General features: G+C 40.6%; 1 protein-coding gene across 5 annotated transcripts in view; it reads right to left on the bottom strand.

Annotated features, from left to right (window-relative positions):
* Positions 1–21,878, bottom strand: part of LOC149120375 (uncharacterized) — a 114,930-nt gene that overhangs the window by 70,197 nt on the left and 22,855 nt on the right. For 4 of the 5 annotated variants that reach the window (XM_089322002.1, XM_089322005.1, XM_089321999.1 and 1 more), the window contains exon 5: positions 9,580–9,860. The gene's annotated coding sequence lies outside the window, so the exon portion shown is untranslated. Of the gene's footprint in view, positions 1–3,346; positions 3,480–9,579; positions 9,861–21,878 lie in introns of all 5 variants that reach the window. The other variant, XM_089322000.1, reaches the window with a different exon arrangement.

The raw sequence follows: 21,878 nt of genomic DNA, 5'->3' as shown, positions 1-21,878 counted from the left end.
CCCAATTAGAATGGCTCACATTCAGAAATCTACCAACAACAGATGCTGGCGAGGATGTGGGGAAAAGGGACACTAACCCACTGTTGGTGGGAATGCAAACTGGACAAGCCACTATGGAAATCAGTCTGGAGATTCAGCAGAAACCTGAACATAACCCTACCATTCAACCCAGCCATCCCACTCCTTGGAATTTACCCAAAGGAAATTAAATTGGCAAACAAAAAAGCGGTCTGCACATTAATGTTTATTGCAGCTCAATTCACAATAGCTAAGACCTGGAATCACCGAAATGCCCATCAATAGTAGACTGGATAAAGAAATTATGGGAAATGCACTCTATAGAATACTATACAGCAATCAAAAATAATGAAATCAGGTCATTTGCAACAAAATGGAGGAATCTGGAAAACACCATGCTGACTGAATTAATCCAGTCCGAAAGGGAAAATATCATATGTTTTCCCTGATCAGTGACAACGAACTGAGCACCAAAGGGGAAACTTGTTGAAGTGAAATGGACACAATGAAAAACAGTGACTTGATCAGCCCTTGTCATCACTGTTGCTGTACAATTTAATACTTTATCCCTTTTAGTACATTTTGTTCTAGTACTATTGGGTTGAACTCTGTAATTAACACACAATTATTCTTAGGTGTTTAAATTTTAACTGAAAAGTGATCCCTGTTAAATATAAGAGTGGGAATAAGAGAGGGAGGAGATGTACATTTTGAAACATGCTCATTTGAACTTGCCCCAAATGGTGGAGTTAGAAATCTGCCAGAGGATTCCAATTCAATCCCATCAAGATTGCATGTACCAATGCCATCTCACTAGTCCAAGTGATCAATTTCAGTTCACAACTGATCACAATGATAGGTCCAAGAATCACAGGGATCACAAAAACAAGATTAGTGTCTGCTAATACTAACTGACAGAATCAAAAAGGGAGACAACAATCCAACATGGGAAGTGGGATACACAGCAGACTCATAAAATGGCAGATGTCCTAAATGGCACTCTGGCCTCAGAATCAGCCCTTAAGGCAGTCAGATCTGGCTGAAGACCCCATGAGAGTATTTTAGGCATGGAAAGCCAAGACACTCTGGGGTAAGAAAAAAAAAGAAGACCTAAGTGGAAGATCTCTGCGAGTGAGATCCCAGTGGAAGGAACGGGGCCATCAAAGAAGGAGGTACCTTTCTCTGAAGGGAGGAGAGAACTTCCACTTTGACTATGACCCTGTCGGAATAAGATCGAAGTTGGCGAACTCAAAAGGCTTCCATAGCCTCAGTAACTCATGACTAGAGCCTAGGCAGATTATTGATGCCATAAACAAGAGTGCCAAATTGTTAAGTCAACAACAGGAGTCACTGTGTCCTTACTCCTCATGTGGGATCTGTCCTTAAGGTGTTGTCCTACGTGAAGTAATGCTATAACTAGTACTGAAACAGTATTTTACACTTTGTGTTTCTGTGCAGGTGCAAACTGATGAAATATTTACTCAATATATACTAAATTGATCTTCTGTATATAAAGATAATTGAAAATGAATCTTGATGTGAATGGAATGGGAGAGGGAGCTGGAGATGGGAGAGGTGCGAGTGGGAGGGAAGTTATGGGGGGAAGCCATTGTAATCCATAAACTGTACTTTGGAAATTTATATTTACTAAATAAAAGTTTAAAAAAAATAGAAAGAAAGAAAAGAATATATTTGCAACTTAAAAAAAACAGCAAAAAAACCACCAATCAGGTTATGAAATTGCCAAAGGAACGCAACACACAGTTCCCCATAGATACACAGATGGCCAACAAATATAGGAAAAAATGCTCAACAGCACAAGCTATCAGGGAAATGCAAGTCCAAACCACAATGGGATATCAGCTCACACGTATATACTGGCTAAAACCGAAAGGACAGAGAGTCACAATGAGGAGGAGGATGTGGGAAAAGTGGAACACTTACACACTGGTGGTAAAAATTTAAATTAGTGCAACTACTGTGGAAAACGATATAAAGATTTCTTAAGAAAATAAAAACAGACTTGTCATATGATGGAACAATTCCTCTACTGATATAACCCAAAATGCATGAATGTATTGTATCAGAGATACGTTCACCACAATATTTATTGCAGTATGCTTCACGGCAGGGAAAACAAGAAATTGTCAAGGACTTCAAACATCATCAGTTGAATTGATAAGAATAATTCTCTATCTCTCTGTACACAGACACACACACACACACACACACACAATGAAACAAACTTACAAATTCCTCTTTCCACAGACTTTTTCATTGACCCTCATGATGCTCTCTGCAATATCTTAAATAACTAGAACAAATGTGGGCACATAGCAGACACTCCTTTGAAAGCCAAGAAAAATATATTTACCAAGAGAAACTCCTCTGCCCATATTCTGACTTCCACAAGCCACAAACTTCATTCATAGGCTAAAACATGTTCTCCCTGTTCCCAAGACCCCTATCAACCCAGTTTTCTTTCAGATAACATCTTCTCCATCTCTTGGTAGTCTGCACACTTTGGTCAAATTTCCTGATTAACTCAGCACCCATTCCCCAGTCCCTCCTGAAAGTTCCCTCTGCCCGCCTCCTGATATCCCTTCCCTCACTTTTCGTAAGGTTTCTCCCCAGGGCCTATCCTGGACCTCACACTCTGATACTCCACTAGTTCTTACAAGCAGACCTATTACAGCTCTTCCCTATTACAACTCTCCTCAAAGTTGCCTGCCTTCCTCCCCACAATCCTTCCATTTTCCTTTTTCTATCATAGGATGGTGACATACAGACACAAACTGTTTTCAGCTCCCAAAACCTTGCACGCCCCAGGTTCTTCCATGGCATCTAACCCTCCACTCCCACTGCATGAAGTACTTGCAATCCCATCGTCCTTAGCCTGAAAATCTAAAACCCAAACAACTATTACCACATCTCTCCAAACCCGACTCTTATGTTTTTACTCTGATTAAACATTTGACAGTTTTCCTCCCAGATTCCCCTCCCACTGCCTGGACAACCATTCTTCCCTTCTTAGCATGTTCTTTGCCCCCACAATTCTCGGCAAAGCCCCAGGGAAATCATTCGCCAATATCTTATTCAACTCTGTCTCTGTGGTTCCTCTATTCTAGGAACACTAGACCCCCACATTTCTGTCTCCACATGTATATAGGGCTCCCACCACTTGACCTTCCTTCACAAAGTCTGGAAGTCCACTTTGCTGTCAGCCTGGCAGCCCAACCCCAGGGCACAGGGTTCCCTTCCCTTCCCTTCTCTCCTCCTTGGGCCCAAGGGCTGCCATCAACAGGACACAGCCACATGTACTACTAACCAGTTGCTCCTGTCCAGGGTGAAGGCACAGCTGGGTTTTACAAGAAAGCAGAGCAGTCCCCAGAAATGGAAGATTACCCAGCAGCTGAACTTCCGTGTCAACTCTGTGTCCAATTTCATATCCATGAAAATGTCTACAATAAAGTTACAAAACATTAAGAAATGGAAGATGACACACAAAAATGGAAAAATCTTCCACGTTGACTCATTGGCAAAATCAACATAATGCAAATATCCATTCTACCATAAGCAATTTACAGACACAATGGGATCCCAAGCAAAGGTCAAATAGCATTTTGCCCAGATGGAGAGAAAACAATGCTAAAATTCATATGAAAACACAGAACATCTGAATAGAGAAGACAACTTTAAACAACATTGACAAAACTTGAAGCATCACAATAACAGATTGCAAGACACAGCACAGGACAGTTACAATCAAAACAGCATGCTATAGGCAAAAAAAAAAATGACAACAATGGAACAGAAAAGAAACACCTGAAATAACGCACACATCTACAACTAATCTATCTTTCAAGAAGGAGCTAAAGATCAATCCCAGGTTCAAAGGACCATTTCTTTATAAAAAGGTCCTGAGAAAACTGGACCTCTACATGCAGAAGTATGAAAGAAGACCCATACTTTCCACCTTATACAAAAAGCAACTAAAACACGTCAAGGAACAAAATCTAAACCTCAATATCATCATATTATTAGAGAACATTGGGGAATACTGGAAAACATTGGCTTAAAGAAAGATTTCTGGGAAAAAATGCCAGTAGCACAATAAAAGCTGAAACAAACAAATGTGATTCCATCAAGCTGAGAAGCTTCTGCACTACAAAAGGAACACTCAGAAAAGTAAAGAGGCAACCAAAAGGATGGGAGAAACTATTTGCTAACTATGAAACTGATAAAAGATTAATATCCAGGCCAGCGCTGCCGCTCAATAGGCTAATCCTCCACCTGCAGCACTAGCACTCTGGGTTCTAGTCCCGGTCAGGGCGCCAGATTCTGTCCCTCTTGCTCCTCTTCCAGTTCAGCCCTCTGCTGTGGCCAGGAGTGCAATGGAGGATGGCCCAAGTCCTTGAGCCCTGCACCCGCATGGGAGACCAGGAGAAGCACCTGGCTCCTGGCTTTGGAGCAGCGTGGTGTGCTAGCCGCAGCAGCCAATTGGGGGTGAACCAATGGAAAAAGGAAGACCTTTCTCTCTCTTTCCCTCTCTCTCACTGTCTAACTCTGCCTGTCAAAAAATAAAGATTAATATCCAGAATCTAAAAAGAGCAAAGTCAAGAGGCTTTGAATAAGAGAAAATAATCTGCCAACTATAAAACTTATAAAAGATTAATAGCCACAATCTACAAAGAGTTCAAGGAACTCAACAACAACAAAACAAAAATTCCATTTAAAAATAGGCAAAGGACTTGAACAGGCATGTTTCAAGAGAGGAACTTCATATGGCCAACAGACACATGAAAAAAGGCTCAGGATCGCTAGCCATCAGGTTTCACCACACCACAGTCAGAATGGCTCTCATACTAAAATCAACAAATGATAAATGCTGCTGAGGATCTGGCACTATGCTACCCTAATACACTGTTGGTAGAAATGTAACCTGGGGAAGCCATTGCCTAAGACAGTATGGAGATACCTCAGAAAGCTGAAAATAAATCTTCCATATGACTCAGCAATCCTTCTCCTGGTGATTTACCCCTAGGAAATGAAATCAGCAGATTTTAAAGGGTTATCTGTACCTCCAGGTTTACTGCAGCTCAGTTCACAATAGCTGAGATACGGAATAAAACCTGATGTCCATGAACTGATGACAGGAAGTCGAGAGTCTCCAGAAGAACAAGATTGCCTGGCAGCTGAGGTTAAGTGTCCACTCTGCATTAGTTTCACATCCGAGTCCTTCTTAGGGGGGGAGGTGAGGCAGACAGCTGCATCATGGCTTCCTCACACCTGAGCCCCTGCCCAACCCCTGCTGCCTCTGAACCAGTGGATTTGCAGGGAAAACACTGCTGGGAAGCACCGGGATCCCCCATCCTTTGAGGCAGGCCCTGGGCATCTCTCTGTCCAAAAACTTAAACACAACAAGTCCATCCTGCACTCTACAAGCCTACTGAACCGCTACTGCCAATGCCAGCCAACAACGACACTGCCTTGGATATAGCCTACTTCTCCCCTAGGCCTACTGCGCAAGTACCACCCAACTAACACCCATCCCTTCCTCCCAGAAACACAGCGTCAGCAGAACAGGCCGCACTGCCTTGAAGAACCAGGGGCCACAGCCTGAGCCCCAGCCTGACATGCCTTTCCTGTGCTCACCATGATCAGGAGCACTCCAAGGGCATCGTTGCTCCCAATCCAGCCCACCAGAAGCTCAGGGCAGTGTGGAGCTCTTTACACCTCCCGGGCTAACACCCAGCCTCTCCCACATGGTGCACAGCTCTGCCAAACTGCCCACGGTCAGGGCTACTGAACGGCAGATACCTGCCCAGCATCCTTGGCCTGGTCGGTGCCAGGGTTGCTGCCCGGAGTCAGACAAACAAGTGCACAATGTGTTATGCCCCTGACAGGGAGGTAGGGTAGGGACTATCACTGTGTACCTAAATTGCATTTATGAAATGCATGGAATTTGGATCTCTTAACTAAAAACAGTATCTTACAAGAACACCTGAACTGTCTTCTCTTGGTCGTTTCCTAGCCCCTCCCCTATGTCAAAATTGTAGGTGACACAGTTGCTCATCACTTTGTCCCTGAGAACAGGCTGCCTTGTTTGAAATACTAACTCAGAACATTTCATCCCACAACTTGCAGAATACATATTCTTCTCATCAGTCCCTGGAGCTTTGTCTAGGACACAACATATGATAGGATATAAAGCAAGCCTAGAAAACTCAATAACTGAAATCAGTTCATGCATCTTCTATGATCAAAATGAAAGGAAACAGGAAATCAACAACTTAGGAAACTCCAGAACATATGCAAACACGTGGAGTCCGAGCAACATGCTCCTGAATGAATGGTTGGTCTTAGGAGAAATCAAAATGAAAATCCAGAAATTTCTGGAAATGATTAAAGATAACAGTACAACATAGCAAAACGTATGGGACACAGCAAATGCAATGTTAACAGGAAACTTTATAACAACTTGTGCCTACAACAAGATATTGGAAAGGAATCAAATAAATGAGCTTTTCAATGCATCACAAAATCTAGAAAAACAACGTATCAAACTCCAAATTAGTAGGATGACAGAAATCATGGAAATTTGAGAAGAAATGAACAAAGCTGAAGAAAAACATTATAAAAGATCATTGAGGCCAGCGCCATGTCTCAATAGGCTAATCCTCCACTTGCAGCGCTGCCACACCGGATTCTAGTTCTGGTCGGGGTGCCAGATTCTGTCCCGGTTGCACCTCTTCCTGTCCAGCTCTTTCCTGTGGCCCGGGAGTGCAGTGTAGGATGGCCCAAGTGCTTGGGCCCTACATCCGCATAGGTGATCTGGAGGAAGCACCTGGCTCCTGGCTTCAGATCGGCGCAGTGCACCAGCCAGAGCAGCCATTTAGAGAATGAAGCAACGAAAAGGAAGACCTTTCTGTCTCTCTCTCTGTCTAAATCTGCCTGTCCAAAAAAAAAATAAAAAGATCACTGATATGAAAATCTGGTTAAAAAATATTTTTTAGAAAATTGCTGAAAATCTCCAAAACAACAACAACAACAAAACAGGAATAAGACCCCAATCAGTAAAATCAGAAATGAAAAACAAACTGTAATAATAGAAACCCAATAATAAAAACAACTATCTGGAATTCCTACAATGTACTGTTTGCCAATGAATTGGAAATTCTTGGAAAATCTCCCTCACTCCATAAATCTGCCTTTCAATTAAATAAATATTTAAAAAACATAATTATTTCAATAGATGAAAACAGCTGGAAAATATGCAAAAACCTTTCAGAAAGAAAACCTCAGGGAATCTGACAACAGAAAGAACATTCCTCTACACAATCAAGGCAATTTATGTCAAACCGACTGATAGCATCTTATGAATGGGGACAAGTTGGAAGCATTCCCAACTACGATCTAGAATCAGACAAGGATGCACTCTCATTATTGCTATTCAATATAGATCTGGAAGTTTTAGAGCCATTAGGCAAGAAAAAGAAATCAAATGGATACAAATTGGGAAGGAGGAAGTCAAGCTATCCCTCCTTCAAAAGGACATGATTTTATAAATGGGGGAACCAAGAAACTCCACCACGAGACCATTAAAACTCATAACAGAGTTTGGAAAAGTGGCAGGATATAAAATCAACACACAAAAATCAATAGAATTTGTATACACACAATATCAGGGCTGAGAAACCACTTCGAAGATCCATTCCATTCACAATAGCTACTAAAATTTAAATAACTTTGAATAAAGGTATCCAAGGAGCTTGAAGCTTTAAAAAGCAACTCCAATACTTTTACAACTATTTCAAAATAATAAACTGGAAGCAGTAGGATTCAACTCTAACAAACACTTTTTGAGAGGCCGGCATTACCTTAACCACAAAAGATAACAAAACATGAAATACAAAGAAAACTGAAGGCCTATATGCATAATGAAAAAGATGCAAAGATTCTTAACAAAATTCTAGCCTAACAAAACCAAAACCACATGCTGAAGCTCACATAAAACCTTCAATTGGAATTTATATCAGAAATGCCATGATGTTCCACATTTGCAAATTAATACACATGATGAATTTTATCAAAAAAATGGAAGAATAAAACCACATTGTCTGGACTGGCGCTGTGTTACAGAGGGTTAAATCCAAAACACATAATGCCGGCATCTCATATGGGTGCCATTTAGCATCCAGGCTGCTCCACTTTCAATCCTGCTCCCTCCTAACATGCCTGGGAAAATGTCGGAGGATGTCCCAATTAGTTGGGGCCATGCAGCCACATGGGAGACTTGGAAGAAGGTTCTGGATCCTGATGGCTCAGTTTGGCCATCAAGGTCTTTTGGGGAATGAACTAGCAAACAGAAGACCTCTCTCCCTCCCTCCTCCTCTTTTGCTCTTGCTCTACCTATATCTCTCTGTATAAATCTTGCAAACAAATGAAATAAATCTTTTGAAAACCACATCATCTAATTAGATACAGATATCAGTAGAATAAAAAATGATTAAAAACTACACAAAATATACACAGAAGGAATACATATCAATATCATAAAGGCTATGTATGACAAACCAACAGCCAATGTCATGCTGGATGGGGAGAATGTGAAATCATTTTGTCAAACATATAACAACACAAAGATGTCCCTTTTACCACGCTTACTGAATGCAGTCTCCATATGGGAGACCTGGAAGAAACTCCTGACTCCTAGCTTTGGATCAGCCCAGCAATGGGCCCTGTGGCCATTTCGGGAGCAAAGCAGCAGATGGAAGACCTCTATCTCTGTGTTTCCCTATCTCTGGATCTCTGCCACTTAAGAATATATATTTTTTTGAAAAAAGATCACTACGCAGCTCACGTGGAACTTGCCCAACCTACCTTTAACTGATGAAGAATTAAGAGTGGGAACAAGAGAAGGAGGAAGAAGAAGGCTGGGAGTGCAGGCTTGAGAGATGCTAGCATGGGAAGTAGTATCAGTATGTTTGAATCTGTATATAAGAAATACATGAAATTTACATACCTGATATAAAATTTTAAAAAGTACATAATCTTCTAACCAGACTAACAAAAATGATAAAAACTCCAGTAAATAAAATTACAGAAAAAAAGCAGAGATTATAATCTACATCACTGAAACAAAGGTTTCAGAGAAATTGCTATTCAGTACTATATGCTAATAAACTGGAAAACTAGAAGAAACAGAGGAATCCCTGGATAACAAATACACGTGACCTACTAAGATTAAATCCAGAAGATATAGACAACCTAAAAAGACTCATAAAAATCAATGAAAACTAAAACACCCACCAAAAACACTGCTAGAACTGACTAAATAAATAAGTTAGAGGTTACAAATAAACATACCTTGTAACCCGCAGTCCTGTCCTCCAGCGCAAGCCCAGTCACCCGCTTCTCCGCTTCCCACAGCTGAGCCGCCGCCTGCCCCCACGGCCGCCAGCCTGCGGACATGAGTGTCTACACTGCTCCGAGGAGCCACGACCCCCCCCCCCCGCGACGAGGTCCCAGGCCTCTCATTGTTTCATAAGAAAAACTCACCTTCACTCCCGCACTCTCTGGGCCAGTACAGCTGCCGAAAACGCCGCCATCAGCCGAGAATTCCGGCAGCCGACGACATGCCGCCACCAGCAGATAATACCGTCTTGCTCTCCACCAGGCCGACTGCGCAAGCGCCAGCCATCTAGGACCCGCCTCTTCCTCCCAGTAAGCACAGCAGCACCGGAAGCTGCCAGGCAGCGTCAAAAACGTGGGTGACAGCAGTCTTGGCTCCGGGCTAAGACTGTGTTGATCTCCGATGTGCTCCAGGTAAGAAACGTTTTCTGGTAAAAAAAAAAAAAAAAAAAAGAAAGAAAAAAGAAAAAAGAAAAACCTGTCATTTCCAAAAAGAAAAAAAATGGATGCAACTGTAAAACCTTACACTTTAAAATAACCCTTTCCAAAAAAAGACAAACACTGTATATTCTCCCTGATCTGTGGTAACAGAGTACCTAAAAGGTGAGCTATATTAGTGATATTGATACTTTGACGTACAATGATTTAGACAACTCTTGTCTTGCAGATAGAATGATTTTAAACAAACCATGTCTTGCCTCTTCAGGAACAGATTTTTTTTTAATTCTTTCAAACTGTTGAATTCTTTACATAGTGCAGGCTTTATATTATGAGTATAAAATAATTGAAAATAGATTTTTGTATAAAATAAGAATAGGAATCGTGGATAGAGGATGAAGAGGGATGGGAAATAGGACCGGTGCTGTGGCCAAGCAGGTTAACACCCTGGCCTGGAGCACCAGCATTAAATATGGGCGCCAGTTTGAGACTGGCTTCTGCACTTGCGATCCAGCTCTCTGCTATGGCCTGGGAAAGCAGTGGAGGATGGCCCAGGTCCTTGGGCCCCTGACCCATTGGGAGATGCAGAAGAAGCTCCTGGCTCCTGGCTTCAGATCAGCACAGCTCTGACCATTGTGGCCAATAGAGGAGTGAACCATCGGATGGAAGACCTCTCTATGCCTTTCCTCTCTCTGTGTAACTCTGACTTTCAAATAAATAAATAAATCTTTAAAAAAATGAAGAAGGATGGGAGCATGTTCGGGTCGGTGGGTAGGAGTGAGCGAGGGTAGAGTGGGAATAATTAATGTTTCTAAATTTGTATATATGAAATACATCAAGTTTGAATACTTTAAATCAAGTTTCCAGGTAAAAAAGGGAGGTAAAATTTTGAATGATTCATTATGAGAGAGAGAGCTAGAGATAGCTCTCATCTACTGAGTCACTCCCCAAATGCCCTCAAGATGGGACTAAAGCTGAGAAGTAGGATCTTCATCCACGTCTCCCACATGGTTGACAGGAACTAAGGCCTTGAGCCACCCTCCAGGATACACAATAAGGTAGGCCATAAGTCTCAGCTAATTCAACAAATATCAAAATCATACCATGCATCTTCCACAACTACATGGAATGAAGGGGCGAATGACCACACCAAGAACCTCAAGAACATATACAACCACATGGAGACTGAACATGCTCCTGAATGAACTGTGAGTCAGAAAAAATTAAAAAAAGATGAAAACGAATAAAGATGACAGTATAACATATCAAAACTTACCAGATACTGGAAAGTTTAGAGAAATTGGTGCCTATACCAAGAAATTGGAAAAGAATCAAATAAGTGAGCCACCAATGTAGCACCCTTTAAAAAAAATGAAATCAAATGCAAAATTATCAAGAGGAAAGAGATATATAAATTAGAGGAGAAATAAACAAAATTGAAAGCAAAAAAGAATATAAATATCAGTGAAATGAAGAACTTGCTTAAAAAATTTATACACTCTTGGTCCAACTATCCTTAAAAAAAAAAGACCCCAATCAGTAAAATCAGAGATGAAAAATGAAAGGTAACAACAGATACCACAGATGATTAAAAGACTTACCCATCAGGAGCTAATACAAAGGACTGTATGCCAACCAATTAAAAAGTCTGTCTCTCCTACTCCGTCTATAATTCTGCCTCACAAATAAATAAATAAAACTTTCAAATAAACCATAGGCTTATTTCAATAGATGCAGAGAAAGCATTTGACAAAATACAACATCCTTTCATAGTGAAAACCTTAAGGAAACTGAGTGTAGTAAGAACATTGCTCAACATAATCAAGGCAATTTATGACAAACCTATAGACAGCATCTTATGAATGGGGAAATGTTGGAAGCATTCCCTGAAGAGCTGGAATCAGACAAGGATGACAACTTGTGCCCTTGCTATTCAATATAGACCTGGAAGTTTTAGCCAGACCTATTAGGCAAGAAAAAGAAATCCAAGGATACAAACTGGGAAGGAGGGAGTCAAATTACCCCTACTTGCGGGTGACAGGATTCTATATATAGGGGAAATAAGTCTCCACTAAGAGATTACTGGAATTCATAAAAAGAGTCTAGGGGAGTGCCAGGATACAAAATTAACACAAAAATCAATAGTCTATGTATAAAATGCCATGGCTGGGAAAGAACTTCTAAGATCAATCCCATTCACAATTGCTACAAAAAAATTAAACACCATGGGATAAAATTAATCAAGGATGCCAAAGTATCTAATATGAAAATTAGCAAACATTAGTGAAAGAAACAGAAGACACAGAAAATGGAAAAATCTTTAATATTCAAGGACTAAAATAATCAATATAATCAAAATGTCCATAGTACCAAAAGCAATTTACAAATTCATGTGATCCCAATTGAAATGCCAATTACATTCTTTTCAGATCTAGGGGAAAAAGATGTTAAAATTAAAATGGAAACACAAGAGACCCAGAATAGCTAATGGAATCTTATATGTGAACAACAAAGCCAGAAGCATCACAATACCAGAATTCAAGACATACTTCAGGACAGTTACAAACAAAACAGCCTGATACTGGCAAAGAATAGACATGTGGACCAATGGAGCACAATGGAAACTCCAAAAACTCAATCCACACATCTACAAATAATTTATCTTTGACAAAGGATCTAAAATCCAACCATGTGACAAGGTCAGTCTCTTCAAAAAATGGTGCATAAAAGGTGGATCTCCCATGCAGAAGTATGAAAATAAAAACCTACCTCATTCTTACAAAAAACAAACTCAAAAAAGGATCAAAGACCTAAATGTACAACCTAATACCATCAAATTCTTAGAGAACATTGTGGAAATGATGCAAGACATTGCCAGATGCAGACTTCTTGGAACACAGACGTACAGGCAATAAAAGCAAAAACACACAAATGGGATTACATCAAGCTGAGAAGCTTTTGCACTGTAAATGAAAACTCAGCAAAGTGAAGGGCAACTGACAGAATGAGAGAAAATATATGCAAACTATGACCTGATAAATTGTTAATATCCAGAATGTATAAAGTGCTCAAGAAACTCAACAACAACAAAACAAACAATGCAGTTAAGAATGGGCAACAGGCCGGCGCCGCGGCTCACTAGGCTAATCCTCCGCCTAGCGGCGCCGGCACACCGGGTTCTAGTCCCGGGCGGGGCGCCGGATTCTGTCCCGGTTGCCCCTCTTCCAGGCCAGCCCTCTGCTGTGGCCAGGGAGTGCAGTGGAGGATGGCCCAGGTGCTTGGGCCCTGCACCACATGGGAGACCAGGAAAAGCACCTGGCTCCTGGCTCCTGCCATCGGATCAGCACGGTGCGCCGGCCGCAGCGTGCCGACCGCGGCGGCCATTGGAGGGTGAACCAACGGCAAAGGAAGACCTTTCTCTCTGTCTCTCTCTCTCACTGTCCACTCTGCCTGTCAAAAAAAAAAAAAAGAATGGGCAACAGACTTGAACAGACATTCCTCAAGGAAGGAAATGCAAATGACCAACAGACACATGAAAAAATGCTCAGGATCACTAGCCATTAGCGAAATGCAAAATGAAACCACAATGAAGTTTCACCTCACCACAGTTAGAATGGTTTGCATACAGAAATCAACAAACAACAAATGCTGGAAAGGATGTGGTAAAACAGTACACAAGTGGCCAGTGCCGTGGTGCACGAGGTGAATCCTCCTCCTGCGGTGCTGGCATCCCATATGGGCACCAGGTTCTAAACCCAGCTTCCCCTCTTCCAGTCCAGCTCTCTGCTGTGGCCTGGAAAAGCAATGAAGGATGGCCCAAGTGCTTGGGCCTCTGCACCCTTATGGGAGACCAGGAAGAGGCACCTGGCTCCTGGATTTGGATCGGTGCAGCTCTGGCAATTGTGGCCATTTGGGGGGTGAACCATTGGATGAACACTTTCTCTCTGACTCTCACTCTCACTGTCTGTAACTCTTCCTGTCAATTATTAATATAATTATAATAATATATTAATATTATTAATATAAATAACATAATAATAATAATGCAGTACCCTAATCCACTGGGAATGTCATCTGGTGAAGCCATTGTGGAAGACAGTATGGAGACACCTCAAAAGGCTGAAAATAGATGAATCATATGAACCAGCAATGCCACTCATGGGAATTTACCTAAACAAATTGAAATCAGCAGATGAAAGAGTTATCTGTACCCACGTTTATGGCTGCTCAATTCACAACAGCTAAGATATGGAATCAATCCAGATGTCTATCAAATGATGATTAGATAAAGAAATTATGGAGGCCAGCACAAAGTGGGTTAAGCCTCCTACTTGCTGCACCAGCATCCCATAGGTGTTCCTGTTCGAAGCCTGGATCCTCCCTGATGAAGGCCTAGGAAAACAGTGGAAGATGGCCCAAGTCCTTGGGCCCTTGCACCTGCGTGGGAGACCCAAAAGAAGCTCCTGGCTCCTGGCTTTGCATCAGCCCAGTTCTAGCCATTGCATCCATTTAGAGTGAACCAGAAGGAAGACCTCTCATTCTCAGATGGAAGATCTCTCGTTCTCTGTCTCTCCCTCTCTCAACTCTGCCTCTCAGAAAAATGAATCTTGAAAAAAGTAACTATGGTATATATACACTATGGAATACTATTCAGCAGGAAAAAATGCAATGAAGTCTTTTGCAACAAAATGGATATAACTAGAAAACATTATACTTAGTGAAATAAGCTAGTCCCCAAAAGACAAATACCACATGTTGTCCCTGATCTGCGGTGACTAAGAGAGTATTTAACAGGTAATAATGTGTAGGAATAAAATGAGTATTTTGAGATATGATGCTTTTTTTTACAAGCCTTGTCTCACTTTGAGAAACAATTTATTTTCTTCATACTATTTGTTGAACTTTTTACTTAGTGAATAGTGACTATTTTGAGTATAAAGTTACCTGAAAATATTTTTCTATTAAAATTAACAGTGGATCAGCTTAGTATACCTTAAGTAAGGATTTCAACAGTTTGCTCCCACACAGAAACATAAAGTGAAAAATAATAGATGATTTTTTTTTAAATGATGATGAAATCAGATCAGACCTATTGTCATGTTTAATCCCAGTGAGAGTCAAGTTGGGAATTGATAATTTCTTTTTCTTTTTTTTTTTTTTTTACAGAAGATCAGTTTAGTGTACATTAAGTAAAGATTTCAATCGTTTGCACCCCCATAGAAACACAAAGTGAAATATACTGTTTGAGTACTCGTTATAGCATTAAGCCTCAGTGTACAGCACATTAAGGACAGAGATCCTACATGAGGAGTAAGTGCACAGTGACTCCTGTTGTTGACTTTACAAATTGACACTCCTGTTTATGGCATCAGTAATCTCCCTATGCACCAGTCATGAGTTTCCAAGGCTATGGAAGCCCCTTGAGTTCTCCGACTCTTATCTTGTTTAGACACAGTCATAGTCAAAGTGGAGGTTCTCTCCTCCCTTCAGAGAAAGGCACCTCCCTCTTTGAAGACCTGTTCTTTCCACTGGGATCTCACTCACAGAGATCTTTTTGCCAGAGTGTCTTGGCTTTCCATGCCTGAAATACTCTCATGGGCTTTTCAGCCAGATCCGAGTGCCTTTAGGGCTGATCTTCTGTATATTAAGATAATCGAAAATGAATCTTGATGTGAATGGAAGGGGAGAGGGTGTGGGAAAGGGGAGGGTTGTGGGTGGGAGGGACGGTATGGGGGGGGAAGCCATTGTAACCCATGAGTCGTACTTTGGAAATTTATATTCATTAAATAAAAGATAAAAAAAAATTAACAGTGGAAACAGGAGAGGGAAGAGGAAGAAGTATGGAAGCATGGGTTAGAGGAAGCGTTGGGTGTGAAGAATCAATACGTTCCTGAATATGTATATGGCAAGTACATGAAATTTGTTTACCTCACATAAAATTTTTAAAAACTAAATAAGCCTCTAACAAGACTGACAAAGAAAAAAAGAGAAAAAAACCTCAAAACCTCAAATAAGTAAGATTAGATGAAAAATCAGACAGTATAATCAACACTACTGAAATACAAGGCTTCAAAAGAAACTGCCATTCAATACTATATGCTAATAAACTGGAAAAAGCAGAAAAATGGAGAAGTTTTTTCAATACAAATAACTTACCAAATTTAATCCAGAAGATACGGATAATCTAGCAGACTCATAAAAAGTAATGGCATTGTAGCAGTAAGCAAAATTCTTCCATCAATAAAAAGCCCATGACTTGATGGCTTTACTATCCAATTCTACAAAACATTTAAAGACAAACTCCAACAATCTTCAGACTATTTGAAAACACTGAACAGGATGGAACACTGTCAAACACTTTTTAGGAGGCCAACATCCCTTTGATGCCAAAAACAAACAAAGACACAAAATGGAAAGAATACTACAGGCCTATATCCTTGAAGAACACAGAAAAAAAGATTCTCAACAGAGTACAAAATAAACAATTGAAAACATCAAAAAGCTGATACATAACTATCAATTGGAATTGATCCTAGAAATGCAAGGGTGGTTCCATATTTGCAAAACAATAAATATCATAAATTAATCAACATAATGAAAGAATAGAAACCATACTCTCATTAGATCCAGAGAAAGCATTTGATATGATGCATTGTGTTTCATGGCACAAAAAAAAACCTCCACAAATTAGGCATAGAAGGAACATGCCTCAAAAACATAAATGTGATATTTGACAAAGAATCAGCCAATATTATACTGAATGAGGAGAAGATGAACGCATTTTGTCAAAATCTGTAACAACACAAGGACGTCCACTCTCACCACTCTAACTGAATACAGTACTATACATTTTCACAAGAGCAATTACAGAGGAGAACAAAATAACAGGCACTAAAACTGGAAAAGAACAAGTCAAATAATTAATGTTTGCAGATGACATGATGTTGCTCCTGGAAGAACACAAACATTCCAGCAAAATGCTGCTTCAACTGATAATCCAATTCAGAAAACTTTAGAAGTACAAGTAAACATTTGAAAAAGCTGCTTTTTACATATTAATGATGGCCTCACTGACAAAGAAAGCAACAAAAATCCAATTTACAATAACCACAAAAATTAGACTATTGAGGAATAAATGTAATCAAATAAGTGAAAGATCTCTATAATGAAAATCATCAAACGCTGACCAAAGAAACCATCAAGGACACAAAACTGGAAAGGTATTCCTTTTTTTGTGGATTGGAAGAATTTGTATCATTAAAATGTCTATCTCATGGAAAGAAATCTACAGAATACCAATGACATTCTCTACAGAATTTAAAAAAACAACCCTCAAATTCATACAGAACCACAGAAGATCCAGAACCGCTAAGGTGAACCTGAGGAAATAAAAATCAAGCTGGAGACATCACAATACCTGACTTCAAAGCATACTAAAAAACTGTATTAACATCACATCACACTGATACTTAAAAAAAAAAAAAAACTGAGACATAGACCGATGGAGTGAAACAGAGAATCCCAAAGTTAATGTAAATATATATAGCCACCTGATTTTTGACAAAAAGGGGTCAGACCATTCATTGATGTAAGGATAATCTCTTCAACAAATAGTGCTGGCAAAGCTCGATGTATTCGTGTAGAAGAATGGAATTAGATCCATATCTCTCATCATTTATAAAAATCAACTGAGATGGGGCAGCCGTGCACTTCTCAGAAGACTGTTCTTACAAGTATGGTCAAAAACAGTGAAGCCAGGTGCCAGTGCTGTGGTGTAGTGGGTAGGGCCACCAGCAGCGCAGGCATCCATTGAACGGACCATTGCCTGCCCTGGCTGCTCCAATTCTGATCCAGCTCCCTTTTAGAGGCCTGAGGAATGGCTGTTTGAGGGTGGGTCGATTGTTTCGGCCTCTGTCACCCTTATGGGGAGACAAGGTGGGGTGAACCAACAGTAAAAGGATGACCTTTCTCTCTGCCTCTATCTCTCACTGTCCACTCTGCCTGTCAAAAAAAATAATTATTAAAAAAAAGGACAATTATACTGCTCTTGTGGAATTGTGGTCTTCCTACTTTTCCTTGTTGAATACTATGGTTAGTGGTGAATTAAGATTATGAATAATAAAGTGAATTAAAATTATATCTTGCAAAAAATAATGAAAAGAAGAGAGACAAGGGAGGGAGAGGAAGAGCAAAAGAGGAATGTGGTTGTCTTCCTGGAACAGCACCTATGAAATTCATGAAAAATTATTTCAAACATAATTTAAAAATAATGAAGAACATTACACTAGCATAGTTTTAATGATCTGTGATTACATTAAAATTTATGCTATTGGGTAAAATGGTCATTTTCCGTTCAGCTGTTTATGCCTGTTTGCTTATTTCCCACTAAATTAGGGTTTCTCTTTTTTTTTTTCTTTTTTACTTCTTTTTTTTTTTTTTTTTTTTGACAGGCAGAATGGACAGTGAGAGAGAGAGAGACAGAAAGGTCTTCCTTTTTTGCCGTTGGTTCACCCTCCAATGGCCGCTGCAGCCGGAGTGCTGCACCCAGGGCACCGCGCTGACCCGATGGCAGGAGCCAGGTACTTATCCTGGTCTCCCATGGGGTGCAGGGCCCAAGGACTTAGGCCATCCTCCACTGCATTCCCGGGCCACAGCAGAGAGCTGGCCTGGAAGAGGGGCAACTGGGACAGAATCTGGCGCCCTGACCAGGACTAGAACCCGGTGTGCCGGCGCCGCAAGGCGGAGGATTAGCCTATTGAGCTGTGGCGCCAGCCTTTTACTTTTTTTTTTTTTTTAAAGATTTACTTTATTTTCTTGGAAGGCACAGTTACTTACAGAGAGAAGGAGAGAGAGAGGAAAAGAGATTTTCCATCTACTCACTTCACTCCACAAATGGCCACAACAGCCAGGGTTCATCCACAATGAAACCAGGAGCCAAGAGCTTATTCTAGGTCACCCACAAGGGTGCAGAGGCCCAAGCACTTGGGCTATCCTCTGCTACTATCCTAGAGGCATTAGCAGGGAGCTGTATCAGAGGTAGAACAGACAGCATTTGAACCAGAGCTCATATGTGATACCACAGTGCCAGACCCATGTTCTTAAACTTCTTACTTGATGAAGCATTTACCAAAGTCATGTCATCAATGTTTTTCATAAGGCTTATGTATTCATTTGCCAGGAAGAGTGACAGAGACACAAAGAGAGATCTTCTACCTGCTGACTTACTCCTCAAATGCCCCCAACAGCCAGGATTGGGCCAGGAAGAAGCCAGGAGCCAGGAATCACATCTCAGTCTCCAATGTAGGTGGCAGGAACTACGCACTTGGGCCATTGTTTGTTGCCTCCCAGGGGAATTACCATGAAATTGAATTGGACATGGGGGAGCTAGGACTTACAACAGGCAACTTATGCAGGATGCTGACAACCCAAATGTCACATTAACCTGCTATGCATCATGCCCACCCATTTCTAAACTTTTCTGATTAGTTACTACATCTTAGTCTATTTGGGTTACTGTAAGTAAACACATTACACTCGGAAATTTATAAACAGCAGGAATATATTACTCTCTTTTGGAGGGTGGTAAGTCCAAGATCACAGTGTTAGGGGCTCAGTGTCTAGTGAAGCTTTGCTGGCTAATGTCTGTGTGCCTTCATGTGGCAGAATAGCAAAGGGGTAAACAAGCTGCTCCATCAAGCCATTCTTAAAAGGGTGCTGTGGCATAGTGGGTAAAGCCGCCTTCAGGCCTGGCATCCTACATTGGCACGGGTTTGAGTACCAGAGGCTCCACTTCTGATCCAGCTCTCTGCAGCAGCATGGGAAACCAGTGCCAGTGGAAGATGGCCCAAGCCCTTGGATCCCTGTTTCCATGTGGGAGACCTGGAATACACTGGTTCCTGGTTTCTGATTGGCTCAGCTCTGGCCATTGTGGCCGACTGGGGAGTGAACCAGAAGATGGAAGTCTTTTCTCTCTGGCCCTTCCTCTCTCTGTCTTTAACTCTGCTTCTCAAATAAGTAAATAAAATTTTTTTAAAAAAATAAAGGCAGTGATAGCATTCTCAGAAGATCTGCCCTCATGATCCAGTCACCTCCCAGCACCCCTGCTCTTAAATAACAACACATTGAGTATTACGTTTCAACACATGCGTATTGGGGGTCACATCAGTTAGCAACAGCTACCCCAAATCATTTATTATGAACCCCCAATGCATATTTAATTATAAAAACTCATTATAAAGCTTGTAAAATATGCATTAAAATACTACAGATGATATGATTCTGTAAAGGTAACTTCTATTACTAATATATTTTTACCTGGCAACCCCAAAAAGAATCTGAAACTACATAGATACTAATGGGAGAATTCTAAGATTGCCCATATGCACTGTGCAATAAGACTACTGTTTTAGTCCTGTTCACTGGTCATGTGAATGATTTTGGTGAAAATTTACCAGTGGTTGCATGGTTGATATTTTTTCAGTTCACAAATTATTGTCAAGAATCAGTTTAGGGGCCAGCGCTGTGGAATAGTGGATGAAGCCACCACCTGCAGTGCCGGCATGTATATGGGGCACAGGTTCGAGTCCCGGCTGCTCCACTTTCAATCCAGCTCTCTGCTACGGACTGGGAAAGCAGAAGATGGTCCAAGGCCTTGGGCCCCTGAACCCAAAAAAGGTGGAAGACCTCTCTCTCTCTCTCTCTGCACCCCCACTTCTGCATCTGCCTCTGTCTCTCTGTACCTCAGCCTTTCAAATAAATAAATAAATCTTTTAAAAAAGAATCAGTTTAAACCAAGGGTACATTTGTCAAGGTCTTTAATATAGAAATTGGATATCATCAATGAAGCATATCATAGTATGCTTTCTATAGAAATTTGTAAAAAGAGATAAAATTGACATTGTATTCTGATAAAACTTTTGATTCCAAAAGAAGACATAACAATCATAAATATTTATGCACTGAATACAAGACCACCGGTTATATACAGAAAATACTATTAGACCTAAAGAAAGAGAGACACTCCTAGACAATAAAAGTGGGTGACTTCAACAATGCACTCTCATCAATGGACAGATCATCTAGATAGAAAATAAGTAAATACACATCAGAGTTGAAACATAACATCAAACAAATGACCTAACGGACCAAAAGCTACATTCTATTCACCACATTGAACATTTTTTCAGGGTATACCAAAAATTAGGCCACAAATCAACTCTCATTTAATTTGAAAAGACTGAAATCCTATCAAGTAACTAGAAATAAACGAACAAAAAGAGAATACTCAAAAAATATATGGAAATTAAACAAGATGCTCCTGAATGAACAATGGGACACTGAAGAAATTTAAAAGGAAATAAAATCTTTCTTGAAATAAATGAAAATGAAAACACAACATATTAACTCCTGTGAGTTACAGCAAAAGCATTATTAAGAGGTAAGATTATAGCATATAGTGATTATATTAAAAAAGAGAAATGTTTCAAATTAAAGATCTAATGATGCATCTCAAAAACTTAGAAAAATAAGATCACAACCTTTAAGCAGAAGGAGGTGAGAAATAATCTATGTCACAGCATGAATAAATGAAATTAAAAAAAGATCAAGAAATCAAAAATTCATTTTGAGAAGGTAAACAAAATAAATAGTCCTCAGAGGGGATTCCAACATGGAGGAATAGGGAAATGGAGGACTGCTATAGGCTAGGATAAAATAGAAAAAAAGGCAAGAAAGTGCATTCTCAGGGGAGACTGGAGATTCTGTAAGAGGAGGAGAGATGCTGTGGATCTGTGTGGAAGCTGCAGATGCCCAGCAACAAGCACTGATACAACACAAGTCCCAGCAGACAAGAGCTGGAAAAAGTGCCGGCTCTGAAGACCACGGTGAGATCAGACTGCAGTGGCCCATGCCACTGCTGAAATAGCTGCAGAGAGAGCCTAGCAGAATACACTGTCTTGGGGTGTGAATTGGACCCTGAGGGTAATGGGTATCCCCTAACCCAGCAGAAA

Source organism: Oryctolagus cuniculus, chromosome 19, assembly GCF_051225735.1.
Source record: "Oryctolagus cuniculus isolate XC-2025 breed Fujian yellow rabbit chromosome 19, ASM5122573v1, whole genome shotgun sequence".
NCBI lineage: Eukaryota > Metazoa > Chordata > Mammalia > Lagomorpha > Leporidae > Oryctolagus > Oryctolagus cuniculus.
The sequence above is the reverse complement of the archived record's forward strand: the minus strand, read 5'-3'. Positions and strand labels throughout refer to the sequence as shown.